Below are 16,938 nucleotides of genomic sequence, written 5' to 3'. Positions count from 1 at the left end.
TATACAGGGCCACTGCACAGTACTACTACTCTTATCTTATATACAGGACCACTGCACAGTACTACTACTCTTATCTTATATACAGGACCACTGCACAGTACTACTACTCTTATCTTATATACAGGACCACTGCACAGTACTACTACTCTTATCTTATATACACGGCCACTGCACAGTACTACTACTCTTATCTTATATACAGGACCACTGCACAGTACTACTACTTTTATCTTATATACAGGACCACTGCACAGTACTACTACTCTTATCTTATATACAGGGCCACTGCACAGTACTACTACTCTTATCTTATATACACGGCCACTGCACAGTACTACTACTCTTATCTTATATACAGGACCACTGCACAGTACTACTACTCTTATCTTATATACAGGACCACTGCACAGTACTACTACTCTTATCTTATATACAGGACCACTGCACAGTACTACTACTCTTATCTTATATACACAGCCACTGCACAGTACTACTACTCTTATCTTATATACAGGGCCACTGCACAGTACTACTACTCTTATCTTATATACACGGCCACTGCACAGTACTACTACTCTTATCTTATATACACAGCCACTACACAGTACTACTACTCTTATCTTATATACAGGACCACTGCACAGTACTACTACTCTTATCTTATATACAGGACCACTGCACAGTACTACTACTCTTATCTTATATACACAGCCACTGCACAGTACTACTACTCTTATCTTATATACAGGACCACTGCACAGTACTACTACTCTTATCTTATATACACAGCCACTGCACAGTACTACTACTCTTATCTTATATACAGGACCACTGCACAGTACTACTACTCTTATCTTATATACAGGACCACTGCACAGTACTACTACTCTTATCTTATATACAGGACCACTGCACAGTACTACTACTCTTATCTTATATACACAGCCACTGCACAGTACTACTACTCTTATCTTATATACAGGACCACTGCACAGTACTACTACTCTTATCTTATATACAGGACCACTGCACAGTACTACTACTCTTATCTTATATACAGGACCACTGCACAGTACTACTACTCTTATCTTATATACAGGACCACTGCACAGTACTACTACTCTTATCTTATATACAGGACAACTGCACAGTACTACTACTCTTATCTTATATACACGGCCACTGCACAGTACTACTACTCTTATCTTATATACAGGGCCACTGCACAGTACTACTACTCTTATCTTCATGTCCCTCCATCTCTGCCCCCAGTTTCATGTCCCTCCATCTCTGCCCACAGATTCATGTCCCTCCATCTCTGCCCCCAGATTCATGTCCCCCCAGATTCATGTACCCCCTCCATCTCTGCCCTCAGATTCATGTCCCCCCATCTCTGCCCCCAGATTCATGTCCTCTCCATCTCTGCCCCCAGATTCATGTCCCTCCATCTCTGCCCCCAGATTCATGTCCCCCCAGATTCATGTCCCCCCTCCATCTCTGCCCCCAGATTCATGTCCCTCCATCTCTGCCCCCAGATTCATGTCCCCCCAGATTCATGTTCCCCTCCATCTCTGCCCCCAGATTCATGTCCCCCCAGATTCATGTCCCCCTCCATCTCTGCCCCCCAGATTCATGTCCCCCCAGATTCATGTCCCCCTCCATCTCTGCCCCCAGATTCATGTCCCCCCATCTCTGCCCCCAGATTCATGTCCCCACATCTCTGCCCCCAGATTCATGTCCCCACATCTCTGCCCCCAGTGTCATGCCGTCCTCTCCATCTCTGCCCCCAGTGTCATGCCGTCCTCTCCTTCATCTGCCCCCAGATTCACGTTCCACCTCCACATTAAACTTACCTTCTCCTACGCTCCCTCGCCGCTCTCTGCGTGTCTCTCTCGCTGACACATATGCGGCTGAAGCGAGGAGCTGACACAGGTCAGCTCCTCGCTTCGCCGCTGCCGCCGGTCTCGCTGACACATATGCGGCTGAAGCAAGGAGCTGACACAGGTCAGCTCCTCGCTTCAGCCGCATATGTGTCAGGGAGAGAGGCGCGCAGCGGCAAAGCGAGGAGCTGACCTGTGTCAGCTCCCTGCTTCAGCCGCATATGTGTTCAACTCAGATCTGCGTCCTCTGGACGCAGATCTGACTTGAAATCGGGACATACCTTCCTCCAACCGGGACCGCGGGACATTCACGATTTGGGTGACGGTTGGGGGGTATGCAGTACTGCTACTCTTATCTTATATACACGGCCACTGCACAGTACTACTACTCTTATCTTATATACAGGGCCACTGCACAGTACTACTACTCTTATCTTATATACAGGGCCACTGCACAGTACTACTACTCTTATCTTATATACAGGACCACTGCACAGTACTGCTACTCTTATCTTATATACACGGCCACTGCACAGTACTACTACTCTTATCTTATATACAGGGCCACTGCACAGTACTACTATTCTTATCTTATATACAGGACCACTGCACAGTACTACTACTCTTATCTTATATACAGGACCACTGCACAGTACTACTACTCTTATCTTATATACAGGACCACTGCACAGTACTACTACTCTTATCTTATATACACAGCCACTGCACAGTACTACTATTCTTATCTTATATACAGGGCCACTGCACAGTACTACTACTCTTATCTTATATACACAGCCACTGCACAGTACTACTACTCTTATCTTATATACAGGACCACTGCACAGTACTACTACTCTTATCTTATATACAGGGCCACTGCACAGTACTACTACTCTTATCTTATATACAGGGCCACTGCACAGTACTACTACTCTTATCTTATATACAGGACCACTGCACAGTACTACTACTCTTATCTTATATACAGGACCACTGCACAGTACTACTACTCTTATCTTATATACACAGCCACTGCACAGTACTACTACTCTTATCTTATATACAGGACCACTGCACAGTACTACTACTCTTATCTTATATACAGGGCCACTGCACAGTACTACTACTCTTATCTTATATACACAGCCACTGCACAGTACTACTACTCTTATCTTATATACAGGGCCACTGCACAGTACTACTACTCTTATCTTATATACAGGGCCACTGCACAGTACTACTACTCTTATCTTATATACAGGACCACTGCACAGTACTACTACTCTTATCTTATATACAGGACCACTGCACAGTACTACTACTCTTATCTTATATACACAGCCACTGCACAGTACTACTACTCTTATCTTATATACAGGACCACTGCACAGTACTACTACTCTTATCTTATATACAGGACCACTGCACAGTACTACTACTCTTATCTTATATACACAGCCACTGCACAGTACTACTACTCTTATCTTATATACAGGACCACTGCACAGTACTACTACTCTTATCTTATATACAGGACCACTGCACAGTACTACTACTCTTATCTTATATACATGGCCACTGCACAGTACTACTACTCTTATCTTATATACACGACCACTGCACAGTACTACTACTCTTATCTTATATACAGGACCACTGCACAGTACTACTACTCTTATCTTATATACAGGACCACTGCAAAGTACTACTACTCTTATCTTCATGTCCCTCCATCTCTGCCCCCAGTTTCATGTCCCCTCCATCTCTGCCCCCAGATTCATGTCCCTCCATCTCTGCCCACAGATTCATGTCCCTCCATCTCTGCCCCCAGATTCATGTCCCCCCAGATTCATGTACCCCCTCCATCTCTGCCCTCAGATTCATGTCCCCCCATCTCTGCCCCCAGATTCATGTCCTCTCCATCTCTGCCCCCAGATTCATGTCCCTCCATCTCTGCCCCCAGATTCATGTCCCCCCAGATTCATGTCCCCCCTCCATCTCTGCCCCCAGATTCATGTCCCTCCATCTCTGCCCCCAGATTCATGTCCCCCCAGATTCATGTCCCCCTCCATCTCTGCCCCCCAGATTCATGTCCCCCCAGATTCATGTCCCCCTCCATCTTTGCCCCCAGATTCATGTCCCCCCATCTCTGCCCCCAGATTCATGTCCCCACATCTCTGCCCCCAGATTCATGTCCCCACATCTCTGCCCCCAGTGTCATGCCGTCCTCTCCATCTCTGCCCCCAGTGTCATGCCGTCCTCTCCTTCATCTGCCCCCAGATTCACGTTCCACCTCCACATTAAACTTACCTTCTCCTACGCTCCCTCGCCGCTCTCTGCGTGTCTCTCTCGCTGACACATATGCGGCTGAAGCGAGGAGCTGACACAGGTCAGCTCCTCGCTTCGCCGCTGCCGCCAGTCTCGCTGACACATATGCGGCTGAAGCAAGGAGCTGACACAGGTCAGCTCCTCGCTTCAGCCGCATATGTGTCAGGGAGAGAGGCGCGCAGTGGCAAAGCGAGGAGCTGACCTGTGTCAGCTCCCTGCTTCAGCCGCATATGTGTTCAACTCAGATCTGCGTCCTCTGGACGCAGATCTGACTTGAAATCGGGACATACCTTCCTCCAACCGGGACCGCGGGACATTCACGATTTGGGTGACGGTTGGGGGGTATGCAGTACTGCTACTCTTATCTTATATACACGGCCACTGCACAGTACTACTACTCTTATCTTATATACAGGGCCACTGCACAGTACTACTACTCTCATCTTATATACAGGACCACTGCACAGTACTACTACTCTTATTCAGTATATGTATATGATGGATGTATACAGTCTATGTATACATCCTGCAGTTATATTCATATATACAGCCAGTAGTTACACAACTACATATGTGATCCTGTACAGTATAGCGCTTCGACATTTTCTCATGTGTTCACAAGGCCCTTTCCATTGGGCTTCGGCGCAGGCTTGCGGTTTGTTATGTCTGTGTCAGACATAGCTCAGGCTGAACAGTAGAGAAGTCTGACCAAGAGTGAAAACCACAGCACATATCACATGTACCAAAGAGCGCTCCAAGTGTGCGAGATCCCGCTTGTGTCATCTGCTCCATCCCTTTATACCTCCAGCCAATAGTGGGATCTTAACCCCTTCATGCACCGTGTCCAATATATACAGAAGCAGTGGCGATTTAACCCATTTATGCCTAGACTTCCATTATTGGAACTCAAATACAATACAACCCTCGGCATAAATGGGTTAACCCCTTAGATAGCAAACAAAAATCTAAGTCAGGAGGAAAAATAAGAAGCTCCAGGTTACCTTATGGGCTTCTGTGTGGGACACAAGTGTATGGTGTCCATAGGACAGGCTTGGACTGGCCCAGAAGTGAACAGGTAAGGCCCCAGTCTAGGTAAGAGTTAAAGTGAGAGCTCAGGCCAAGCAAAGTCACCTAGGCCGCCATGGCTACCTGGCTATACGTGACATCGGTCGCCCTGGCTCACCACTGAGGCCTCAGCAGTCATGTAACACAAATGTGAGAAGAAAGCAGAATTTCCACGTAGTGTGAGAACAATAGGCAAGACCCCCATTACTAACCCCAGACCCTCTATACAATCCAATATCATGTACCAAATATAGTTACTGACACAAAAGTGTAAAATTGATATTTTGCGCCAGTGGCGTCACTACTGCGGTAGAAGGGGTAGCGGCTGCCACAGGGTCCGGGGACATTAGGGACCCGGCGACTGCCACTACCGCTGCATTTTTTTTTCTTAATAGCCCGTTACCAGCTTGACTTACTCCAGACGGTAACGGGCCCTAATTATTTACCAATCATGGCAGGGGCCGGGATCAGTAAATGACACCGCGGGCCCCACAAACACTATAATTATACTTGGGGGTCTTCTCAGACCCCCGAGTATAATGATCGGAGGCCTGGGAGAGTTAAGGGAACATAAAATACACTGTTACTTACTTCTCTGCGCTCCTGACAGGCATTGGGACTAGTTGTGTGACGTCCCTGACATCACTTGAACAGGACCTGCGTCCCAGGTCATGTGACGTCAGTACGTCATTAAAGATGGCCGACACCACTGAGGTCTGCAACAGAGCCAGGGATAGGTAAGTGACAGTGCTTTTTATGTTTGTATCTCCCCCTCGGTCTCCGATTATTATACTCTGGGGTCTGAAAAGATCCCAGAGTATAATAATTGTTCATGGGTGTCCACAATGGGGCAAAGTACTGTGTGCAGGGGCCATTATGGGACATAATACTGTGTGCAGGGGCCACTACGGGGGATAATACTGTGTACAGGGGCCACTATGGGGGATAATACTGTGTGCAGGGGCCACTATGAGGGATAATACTGTGTGCAGGGGCCACTATGAGGCGTAATACTGTGTGCAGGGGTCACTATGGGGGATAATACTGTGTGCAGGGGCCACTATGGGGGATAATACTGTGTGCAGGGGCCACTATGAGGCTTAAAGGGGCTCTATCAGCAAAATTATGCTGTATGAGCCCCACATATGCGTGAATAGCCTTTAAAAAGACCATTCAGGCACCGCTAATCTTATTTTAAACCCCTCGCCCGTTTTCAAATAAAACTATAAAAACATATATGTAAATCGTACCTTTGCATGCACGCTGGGTGGTCATGCACGATCAGACGTCATCTTTGGTCCCGCCTTCCTCTTCTTCCTTTTTCCAGTGACGTCTTCCTGTCCTGGCTCTTCTCCGCCTTCATCTTCTGTTTTTCCGGTGGGTTGTGTTCAAATCCCGCGCGTGCGCAGTAGCGCTACTGCACACGCGCCAACGCCATTTTTGTTGTAGTTCTAAGTATCCCTTAGAACTACGCAAGCATGCGCAGTACGCTCGCGAACTTCTTCACTCTGGAAGAAAAGAAGATGAAAGCGGTGCAGAGCCAGGACAGGAGGACGTCGCTGGAAGAAGAAAGAAGAGGAAGGCGGGACCGAAGATGACGTCGGATCGTGCACGACCGCCCAGCGCGCATGCAAAGGTATATATATGTTTTTATAGTTTTACTTGAAAACTATTCACGCATATGTGGGGCTCATACAGCATAATGTTGCTGATAGAGCCCCTTTAATTCTGTGTGCAGGGGCCACTATGGGGCATAACAGAGCGCAAAAGAATGCAGTGGGGGGGAGGGGGGGAAGGTCAGTCGGTTGGGGTCTACGGTGTCGGTCAGTAAGGGGGGCCATGTCAAAAGTTCGCCACGGGGCCCTACCATTCCTAGTTACGTCACTGTTTTGTGCACTCTGTAGACTACTAATATATAGAAAATACACTAAACCAATTGATGTGTCACCAATTTAATTCCACAAAATTGTTCCTCCGCTCACACCGCTCCACTCTAAAAATTTCAGAAGCCAAAAACTATAGCTGCATTTTGCTACCCTCTAATGGCCAAAAATAGGACTGCAAATACAAATACCGCATTCCCTTACCTCCCTCAGCTGTACAATGATGTTTCTTTCTTTTCTAGACCTGTAGGAGAGAGGGAACTTAATTGAAATGATTTTTTAATTATTAAAATTAAACAATTATTAACTAGACCCCCTGAACCCATAATAGTAGGCAAAACTCCTCCAGACATGTGTTGTTTTTCTTTTTTTAATCTTTGTGGTCTATGGTCAGTAATATAACAATGGAAGCATGTTTGTTTTATCACACTGATGCAAATAAATAACCTCAAGACAAATCTATAGGGTGAATGTGCTATTAACCCATTCATGGACCTAGACACAATGTATAGCTCATTGGACTTCAAGAAGATAGTAAGGGTTCAAAGGTTATGAGCTTGATACTCACAAGTGTTAAGTCATGCACCAAACCTGAAATACAGAATCGGGCTTCATAGCCAAGGTTTGAGAGCACTGGTCTGCGGTATAAACCGCCCGTCCTGGGGCCTCACTGGTCAAAGTACATTAATGAGATAACGGTGCTTTGCATGCTGTTAAGTTGACTCTTATAAATATCTAGAAAACAAGGAGCCACACCAATGTTATAAAGCTGAGCTTTCATCTTTAGCCTGAAAATGATCACCCGCTAGATGTTGTGTTTTTGTAGAATTCTTTCACAAGAGCCATTCACATGTCAGCTCAACAAACGATTTAGTAGACTCATTGTACGTAGGCTCTGTGGCGCAATGGATAGCGCATTGGACTTCTAGAAGAGAGTAGTGATTCAAAAGTCGTGGGTTCGAGTCCCACCAGAGTCAAGTCTTGGACCAAACCTGAAGTACAATCTTTGTGTCCAGCCTTAAAGGGAGTCTGTTCCAGAACCCAGCCCTGCAGATAGATAGGTTAACATCACCTGAATTCAAGGGTATTTCCCTCTTGCGGATGGTTGTTTCCGTTGGCAAGAAATCTCTGCCTTTTTTGGCAAAATGCAAAGGAGCGCTTTGAAGCAACAAGGGCGTGGCCGCTAGGTAATAGCCTTGATTTGAAGGTTGTGGGTTGGAGTCCCTCCAGAGTCAAATTTTGGACCATTTTTGATAATAAAAGTTGTATATTCTCAGACAATTTTCCAACGGTGCTAAGGACAGAATCGGGCTTCATAGCCAAGGTTTGAGAGCACTGGTCTGCGGTATAAACCGCCCGTCCTGGGGCCTCACTGGTCAAAGTACATTAATGAGACAACGGTGCTTTGCATGCTGTTAAGTTGACTCTTATGAATATCTAGAAAACAAGGAGCCACACCAATATTATAATGCTGAGCTTTCATCTTTAGCCTGAAAATGATCACCCGCTAGATGTGTTTTTGTAGGATTCTTTCAGAAGAGCCATTCACATGTCAGCTCAACAAACGATTTGGTAGCCTCGTTGGATGTAGTGTCTGAGGTGCAACGGATAGCGCCTTGGACTTCTAGAAGTGAGTAGTGATTCAAAGGTTGTGGGTTCGAGTCCCACCAGAGTCGAGTTTTGGACCAAACCTGAAGTACAATCTTTGTGTCCAATCTTAAAGGGAGTCTGTTCCAGAACCCAGCCCTGCAGATAGATAGGTTAGCCTCACCTGAATTCAAGGGTATTTCCCTCTTGCGAATGGTTGTTTCCGTTGCCAAGAAATCTCTGCCTTTTTTGCAAAATGCAAAGTAGCACTTTGAGTCAACAAGGGCGTGGCCGCTAGGTAATAGCAGTGATTTGAAGGTTGTGGGTTGGAGTCCCTCCAGAGTCAAAATTTGGACCATATTTGATAGTAAAAGTTGCTGTATATTCTCAGGCGATTTTCCAACGGTGCTAAGGACAGAATCGGGCTTCAAAGCCAAGGTTTGAGAGCACTGGTCTGCGGTATAAACCGCCTGTCCTGGGGCCTCACTGGTCAAAGTACATTAATGAGACTACGGTGCTTTGCATGCTGTTAAGTTGACTCTTATAAATATCTAGAAAACAAGGAGCCACACCAATGTTATAAAGCTGAGCTTTCGTCTTTAGCCTGAAAATGATCACCCGCTAGATGTTGTGTTTTTGTAGGATTCTTTCACAAGAGCCATTCACATGTCAGCTCAACAAACGATTTGGTAGCCACATTAGATGGAGGCTCTGTGGCGCAATGGATAGCGCATTGGACTTCTAGAAAAGAGTAATGATTCAAAAGTTGTGGGTTCGAGTCCCATCAGAGTCAAGTTTTGGACCAAACCTGAAGTACAATCTTTGTGTCCAGTCTTAAAGGGAGTCTGATCCAGAACCCAGCCCTGCAGATAGATAGGTTAACATCACCTGAATTCAAGGGTATTTCCCTCTAGCGAATGGTTGTTTCCGTTGCCAAGAAATCTCTGCCTTTTTTGCAAAATGCAAAGGAGCGCTTTGAAGGAACAAGGGCGTGGCCGCTAGGTAATAGCAGTATTTTGAAGGTTGTGGGTTGGAGTCCCTCCAGAGTCAAATTTTGGACCATTTTTGATAGTAAAAGTTGTATATTCTCAGGCCATTTTCCAAAGGTGGTAAGGACAGAATCGTGCTTCAAAGCCAAGGTTTGAGAGCACTGGTCTGCGGTATAAACCGCCCGTCCTGGGGACTCACTGGTCAAAGAACATTAATGAGATAACGGTGCCTAGCATGCTGTTAAGTTGACTCTTATAAATATCTAGAAAAGAAGGAGCCACACCAATGTTATAAAGCTGAGCTTTCGTCTTTAGCCTGAAAATGATCACCCGCTAGATGTTGTGTTTTTGTAGGATTCTTTCACAAGAGCCATTCACATGTCAGCTCAATAAACGATTTGGTAGCCCCATTGGATGTAGGCTCTGTGGCGCAATGGATAGCACATTGGACTTCTAGAAGAGCATAGTGATTCCAAGGTTGTGGGTTCGAGTCCCACCAGAGTCGAGTTTTGGACCAAACCTGAAGTACAATCTTTGTGTCCAATCTTAAAAGGAGTCTGTTCCAGAACCCAGCCCTGCAGATAGATAGGTTAACATCACTTGAATTCAAGGGTATTTCCCTCTTGCGGATGGTTGTTTCCGTTGGCAAGAAATCTTTGCCTTTTTTGGCAAAATGCAAAGGAGAGCTTTAAAGCAACAAGGGCGTGGCCGCTAGGTAATAGCCTTGATTTGAAGGTTGTGGGTTGGAGTCCCTCCAGAGTCAAATTTTGGACCATTTTTGATAGTAAAAGTTGTATATTCTCAGGCCATTTTCCAACGGTGCTAAGGACAGAATCGGGCTTCATAGCCAAGGTTTGAGAGCACTGGTCTGCGGTATAAACCGCCCGTCCTGGGGCCTCACTGGTCAAAGTACATTAATGAGACAACGGTGCTTTGCATGCTGTTAAGTTGACTCTTATGAATATCTAGAAAACAAGGAGCCACACCAATATTATAAAGCTGAGCTTTCATCTTTAGCCTGAAAATGATCACTCGCTAGATGTTGTGTTTTTGTAGGATTCTTTCACAAGAGCCATTCACATGTCAGCTCAACAAACTATTTAGTAGACATGTTGTACGTAGGCTCTGTGGCGCAATGGATAGCGCATTGTACTTCTAGAAGAGAGTAATGGTTCAAAGGTTGTGGGTTCGAGTCCCACCCGAGTCGAGTTTTGGACCAAACCTGAAGTACAATCTTTGTGTCCAATCTTAAAGGGAGTCTTTTCCAGAACCCAGCCCTGCAGATAGATAGGTTAACATCACCTGAATTCAAGGGTATTTCCCTCTTGCGGATGGTTGTTTGCCTTGGCAAGAAATCTCTGCCTTTTTTGGCAAAATGCAAAGGAGCGCTTTGAAGCAACAAGGGCGTGGCCGCTAGGTAATAGCCTTGATTTGAAGGTTGTGGTTTGGAGTCCCTCCAGAGTCAAATTTTGGACCATTTTTGATAGTAAAAGTTGTATATTCTCAGGCCATTTTCCAACGGTGCTAAGGACAGAATCGGGCTTCATAGCCAAGGTTTGAGAGCACTGGTCTGCGGTATAAACCGCCCGTCCTGGGGCCTCACTGGTCAAAGTACATTAATGAGACTACGGTGCTTTGCATGCTGTTAAGTTGACTCTTATGAATATCTAGAAAACAAGGAGCCACACCAATATTATAAAGCTGAGCTTTCATCTTTAGCCTGAAAATGATCACCCGCTAGATGTTGTGTTTTTGTAGGATTCTTTCACAAGAGCCATTCACATGTCAGCTCAACAAACGATTTAGTAGACTCATTGTACGTAGGCTCTGTGGCGCAATGGATAGCGCATTGGACTTCTAGAAGAGAGTAGTGATTCAAAAGTTGTGGGTTCGAGTCCCACCAGAGTCAAGTTTTGGACCAAACCTGAAGTACAATCTTTGTGTCCAATCTTAAAGGGAGTCTGTTCCAGAACCCAGCCCTGCAGATAGATAGGATAACATCACCTGAATTCAAGGGTATTTCCCTCTTGCGGATGGTTGTTTCCGTTGGCAAGAAATCTCTGCCTTTTTTGGCAAATGCAAAGGAGCGCTTTGAAGCAACAAGGGCGTGGCCGCTAGGTAATAGCCTTGATTTGAAGGTTGTGGGTTGGAGTCCCTCCAGAGTCAAATTTTGGACCATTTTTGATAGTAAAAGTTGTATATTCTCAGGCCATTTTCCAACGGTACTAAGGACAGAATCAGGCTTCATAGCCAAGGTTTGAGAGCACTGGTCTGCGGTATAAACCGCCCGTCCTTGGGCCTCACTGGTCAAAGTACATTAATGAGACTACGGTGCTTTGCATGCTGTTAAGTTGACTCTTATAAATATTTAGAAAACAAAGAGCCACACCAATGTTATAAATCTGAACTTTCGTCTTTAGCCTGACAATGATCACCCGCTAGATGTTGTGTTTTTGTAGGATTCTTTCACAAGAGCCATTCACATGTCAGCTCAAGAAACGATTTAGTAGGCATGTTGTACGTAGGCTCTGTGGCGCAATGGATAGCGCATTGGACTTTTAGAAGAGAGTAATGATTCAAAGGTTGTGGGTTCGAGTCCCACCAGAGTCGAGTTTTGGACCAAACCTGAAGTACAATCTTTGTGTCCAATCTTAAAGGGAGTCTGTTCCAGAACCCAGCACTGCAGATAGATAGGTTAACATCACCTGAATTCAAGGGTATTTCCCTCTTGCGGATGGTTGTTTGCCTTGGCAAGAAATCTCTGCCTTTTTTGGCAAAATGCAAAGGAGCGCTTTGAAGCAACAAGGGCGTGGCCGCTAGGTACTAGCCTTGATTTGAAGGTTGTGGGTTGGAGTCCCTCCAGAGTCAAATTTTGGACCATTTTTGATAGTAAAAGTTGTATATTCTCAGGCCATTTTCCAACGGTGCTAAGGACAGAATCGGGCTTCATAGCCAAGGTTTGAGAGCACTGGTCTGCGGTATAAACCGCCCGTCCTGGGGCCTCACTGGTCAAAGTACATTAATGAGACTACGGTGCCTTGCATGCTGTTAAGTTGACTCTTACAAATATCTAGAAAACAAAGCGCCACACCAATGTTATAAAGCTGAGCTTTCGTCTTTAGCCTGAAAATGATCACCCGCTAGATGTTGTGTTTTTGTAGGATTCTTTCACAAGAGCCATTCACATGTCAGCTCAACAAACTATTTAGTAGACTTGTTGTACGTAGGCTCTGTGGCGCAATGGATAGCGCATTGGACTTCTAGAAGAGCATAGTGATTCAAAGGTTGTGGGTTCGAGTCCCACCAGAGTCCAGTTTTGGACCAAACCTGAAGTACAATCTTTGTGTCCAATCTTAAAGGGAGTCTGTTCCAGAACCCAGCCCTGCAGATAGATAGGTTAACATCACCTGAATTCAAGGGTATTTCCCTCTTGCGGATGGTTGTTTCCGTTTGCAAGAAATCTCTGCCTTTTTTGGCAAATGCAAAGGAGCGCTTTGAAGCAACAAGGGCGTGGCCGCTAGGTAATAGCCTTGATTTGAAGGTTGTGGGTTGGAGTCCCTCCAGAGTCAAATTTTGGACCATTTTTGATAGTAAAAGCTGTATATTCTCAGGCCATTTTCCAACGGTGCTAAGGACAGAATCGGGCTTCATAGCCAAGGTTTGAGAGCACTGGTCTGTGGTATAAACCGCCTGTCCTGGGGCCTCACTGGTCAAAGTACATTAATGAGACTACGGTGCTTTGCATGCTGTTAAGTTGACTCTTATGAATATCTAGAAAACAAGGAGCCACACCAATTTTATAAAGCTGAGCTTTCATCTTTAGCCTGAAAATGATCACCCGCTAGATGTTGTGTTTTTGTAGGATTCTTTCACAAGAGCCTTTCACATGTCAGCTCAACAAACTATTTAGTAGACTTGATGTACGTAGGCTCTGTGGCGCAATGGATAGAGCATTGGACTTCTAGAAGAGAGTAGTGATTCAAAGGTTGTGGGTTGGAGTCCCTCCAGAGTCAAATTTTGGACCATTTTTGATAGTAAAAGTTGTATATTCTCAGGCCATTTTCCAACGGTGCTAAGGACAGAATCGGGCTTCAAAGCCAAGGTTTGAGAGCACTGGTCTGCGGTATAAACCGCCCGTCCTGGGGACTCACTGGTCAAAGAACATTAATGAGACTACGGTGCTTTGCATGCTGTTAAGTTGACTCTTATAAATATCTAGAAAAGAAGGAGCCACACCAATGTTATAAAGCTGAGCTTTCGTCTTTAGCCTGAAAATGATCACCCGCTAGATGTTGTGTTTTTGTAGGATTCTTTCACAAGAGCCATTCACATGTCAGCTCAATAAACGATTTGGTAGCCCCATTGGATGTAGGCTCTGTGGCGCAATGGATAGCACATTGGACTTCTAGAAGAGCATAGTGATTCCAAGGTTGTGGGTTCGAGTCCCACCAGAGTCGAGTTTTGGACCAAACCTGAAGTACAATCTTTGTGTCCAATCTTAAAAGGAGTCTGTTCCAGAACCCAGCCCTGCAGATAGATAGGTTAACATCACTTGAATTCAAGGGTATTTCCCTCTTGCGGATGGTTGTTTCCGTTGGCAAGAAATCTTTGCCTTTTTTGGCAAAATGCAAAGGAGAGCTTTAAAGCAACAAGGGCGTGGCCGCTAGGTAATAGCCTTGATTTGAAGGTTGTGGGTTGGAGTCCCTCCAGAGTCAAATTTTGGACCATTTTTGATAGTAAAAGTTGTATACTCTCAGGCCATTTTCCAACGGTGCTAAGGACAGAATCGGGCTTCATAGCCAAGGTTTGAGAGCACTGGTCTGCGGTATAAACCGCCCGTCCTGGGGCCTCACTGGTCAAAGTACATTAATGAGACAACGGTGCTTTGCATGCTGTTAAGTTGACTCTTATGAATATCTAGAAAACAAGGAGCCACACCAATATTATAAAGCTGAGCTTTCATCTTTAGCCTTAAAATGATCACTCGCTAGATGTGTTTTTGTAGGATTCTTTCACAAGAGCCATTCACATGTCAGCTCAACAAACGATTTAGTAGACTCATTGTACGTAGGCTCTTTGGCGCAATGGATAGCGCATTGGACTTCTAGAAGAGAGTAGTGATTCAAAAGTTGTGGGTTCGAGTCCCACCAGAGTCGAGTTTTGGACCAAACCTGAAGTGCAATCTTTGTGTCCAATCTTAAAGGGAGTCTGTTTCAGATCCCAGCCCTGCAGATAGATAGGTTAACATCACCTGAATTCAAGGGTATTTCCCTCTTGCGGATGGTTGTTTCCGTTTGCAAGAAATCTTTGCCTTTTTTGGCAAATGCAAAGGAGCGCTTTGAAGCAACAAGGGTGTGGCCGCTAGGTAATAGCCTTGATTTGAAGGTTGTCGGTTGGAGTCCCTCCAGAGTCAAATTTTGGACCATTTTTGATAGTAAAAGTTGTATATTCTCAGGCCATTTTCCAACGGTGCTAAGGACAGAATCGGGCTTCATAGCCAAGGTTTGAGAGCACTGGTCTGCGGTATAAACCGCCCGTCCTGGGGCCTCACTGGTCAAAGTACATTAATGAGACAACGGTGCTTTGCATGCTGTTAAGTTGACTCTTATGAATATCTAGAAAACAAGGAGCCACACCAATATTATAAAGCTGAGCTTTCATCTTTAGCCTGAAAATGATCACTCGCTAGATGTTGTGTTTTTGTAGGATTCTTTCACAAGAGCCATTCACATGTCAGCTCAACAAACTATTTAGTAGACATGTTGTACGTAGGCTCTGTGGCGCAATGGATAGCGCATTGTACTTCTAGAAGAGAGTAATGGTTCAAAGGTTGTGGGTTCGAGTCCCACCCGAGTCGAGTTTTGGACCAAACCTGAAGTACAATCTTTGTGTCCAATCTTAAAGGGAGTCTGTTCCAGAACCCAGCCCTGCAGATAGATAGGTTAACATCACCTGAATTCAAGGGTATTTCCCTCTTGCGGATGGTTGTTTGCCTTGGCAAGAAATCTCTGCCTTTTTTGGCAAAATGCAAAGGAGCGCTTTGAAGCAACAAGGGCCTGGCCGCTAGGTAATAGCCTTGATTTGAAGGTTGTGGTTTGGAGTCCCTCCAGAGTCAAATTTTGGACCATTTTTGATAGTAAAAGTTGTATATTCTCAGGCCATTTTCCAACGGTGCTAAGGACAGAATCGGGCTTCATAGCCAAGGTTTGAGAGCACTGGTCTGCGGTATAAACCGCCCGTCCTGGGGCCTCACTGGTCAAAGTACATTAATGAGACTACGGTGCTTTGCATGCTGTTAAGTTGACTCTTATAAATATCTAGAAAACAAGGAGCCACACCAATATTATAAAGCTGAGCTTTCATCTTTAGCCTGAAAATGATCACCCGCTAGATGTTGTGTTTTTGTAGGATTCTTTCACAAGAGCCATTCACATGTCAGCTCAACAAACGATTTAGTAGACTCATTGTACGTAGGCTCTGTGGCGCAATGGATAGCGCATTGGACTTCTAGAAGAGAGTAGTGATTCAAAAGTTGGGGGTTCGAGTCCCACCAGAGTCAAGTTTTGGACCAAACCTGAAGTACAATCTTTGTGTCCAATCTTAAAGGGAGTCTGTTCCAGAACCCAGCCCTGCAGATAGATAGGATAACATCACCTGAATTCAAGGGTATTTCCCTCTTGCGGATGGTTGTTTCCGTTGGCAAGAAATCTCTGCCTTTTTTGGCAAATGCAAAGGAGCGCTTTGAAGCAACAAGGGCGTGGCCGCTAGGTAATAGCCTTGATTTGAAGGTTGTGGGTTGGAGTCCCTCCAGAGTCAAATTTTGGACCATTTTTGATAGTAAAAGTTGTATATTCTCAGGCCATTTTCCAACGGTACTAAGGACAGAATCGGGCTTCATAGCCAAGGTTTGAGAGCACTGGTCTGCGGTATAAACCGCCCGTCCTGGGGCCTCACTGGTCAAAGTACATTAATGAGACTACGGTGCTTTGCATGCTGTTAAGTTGACTCTTATAAATATTTAGAAAACAAAGAGCCACACCAATGTTATAAATCTGAACTTTCGTCTTTAGCCTGACAATGATCACCCGCTAGATGTTGTGTTTTTGTAGGATTCTTTCACAAGAGCCATTCACATGTCAGCTCAAGAAACGATTTAGTAGGCATGTTGTACGTAGGCTCTGTGGCGCAATGGATAGCGCATTG

General features: G+C 45.2%; 8 non-coding genes across 8 annotated transcripts; all 8 read left to right on the top strand.

The window, feature by feature from the left end:
* The first annotated feature begins 8,050 nt into the window (after nucleotides 1–8,050).
* TRNAR-UCU (transfer RNA arginine (anticodon UCU)) lies at nucleotides 8,051–8,136 on the top strand. Its single transcript is given in 2 exon segments — nucleotides 8,051–8,087; nucleotides 8,101–8,136. It is a non-coding gene; the product is annotated as a tRNA-Arg (tRNA).
* Nucleotides 8,137–9,453: 1,317 nt separating this feature from the next.
* Nucleotides 9,454–9,539, top strand: TRNAR-UCU (transfer RNA arginine (anticodon UCU)). The gene is given in 2 exon segments: nucleotides 9,454–9,490; nucleotides 9,504–9,539. It is a non-coding gene; the product is annotated as a tRNA-Arg (tRNA).
* Nucleotides 9,540–10,154: 615 nt separating this feature from the next.
* On the top strand, nucleotides 10,155–10,240 carry TRNAR-UCU (transfer RNA arginine (anticodon UCU)). The gene is given in 2 exon segments: nucleotides 10,155–10,191; nucleotides 10,206–10,240. It is a non-coding gene; the product is annotated as a tRNA-Arg (tRNA).
* Nucleotides 10,241–11,558: 1,318 nt separating this feature from the next.
* On the top strand, nucleotides 11,559–11,644 carry TRNAR-UCU (transfer RNA arginine (anticodon UCU)). Its single transcript is given in 2 exon segments — nucleotides 11,559–11,595; nucleotides 11,609–11,644. It is a non-coding gene; the product is annotated as a tRNA-Arg (tRNA).
* Nucleotides 11,645–12,961: 1,317 nt separating this feature from the next.
* On the top strand, nucleotides 12,962–13,047 carry TRNAR-UCU (transfer RNA arginine (anticodon UCU)). The gene is given in 2 exon segments: nucleotides 12,962–12,998; nucleotides 13,012–13,047. It is a non-coding gene; the product is annotated as a tRNA-Arg (tRNA).
* A 1,059-nt stretch (nucleotides 13,048–14,106) lies between these two features.
* On the top strand, nucleotides 14,107–14,192 carry TRNAR-UCU (transfer RNA arginine (anticodon UCU)). Its single transcript is given in 2 exon segments — nucleotides 14,107–14,143; nucleotides 14,158–14,192. It is a non-coding gene; the product is annotated as a tRNA-Arg (tRNA).
* Nucleotides 14,193–14,805: 613 nt separating this feature from the next.
* Nucleotides 14,806–14,891, top strand: TRNAR-UCU (transfer RNA arginine (anticodon UCU)). Its single transcript is given in 2 exon segments — nucleotides 14,806–14,842; nucleotides 14,856–14,891. It is a non-coding gene; the product is annotated as a tRNA-Arg (tRNA).
* Nucleotides 14,892–16,208: 1,317 nt separating this feature from the next.
* TRNAR-UCU (transfer RNA arginine (anticodon UCU)) lies at nucleotides 16,209–16,294 on the top strand. Its single transcript is given in 2 exon segments — nucleotides 16,209–16,245; nucleotides 16,259–16,294. It is a non-coding gene; the product is annotated as a tRNA-Arg (tRNA).
* The last annotated feature ends 644 nt before the right edge of the window (nucleotides 16,295–16,938 follow it).

Source organism: Leptodactylus fuscus, chromosome 3, assembly GCF_031893055.1.
Source record: "Leptodactylus fuscus isolate aLepFus1 chromosome 3, aLepFus1.hap2, whole genome shotgun sequence".
NCBI classification, from domain to species: Eukaryota; Metazoa; Chordata; class Amphibia; order Anura; family Leptodactylidae; genus Leptodactylus; species Leptodactylus fuscus.
Note: the sequence above shows the minus strand (reverse complement) of the source record. Positions and strands in the feature narration are given on the sequence as shown.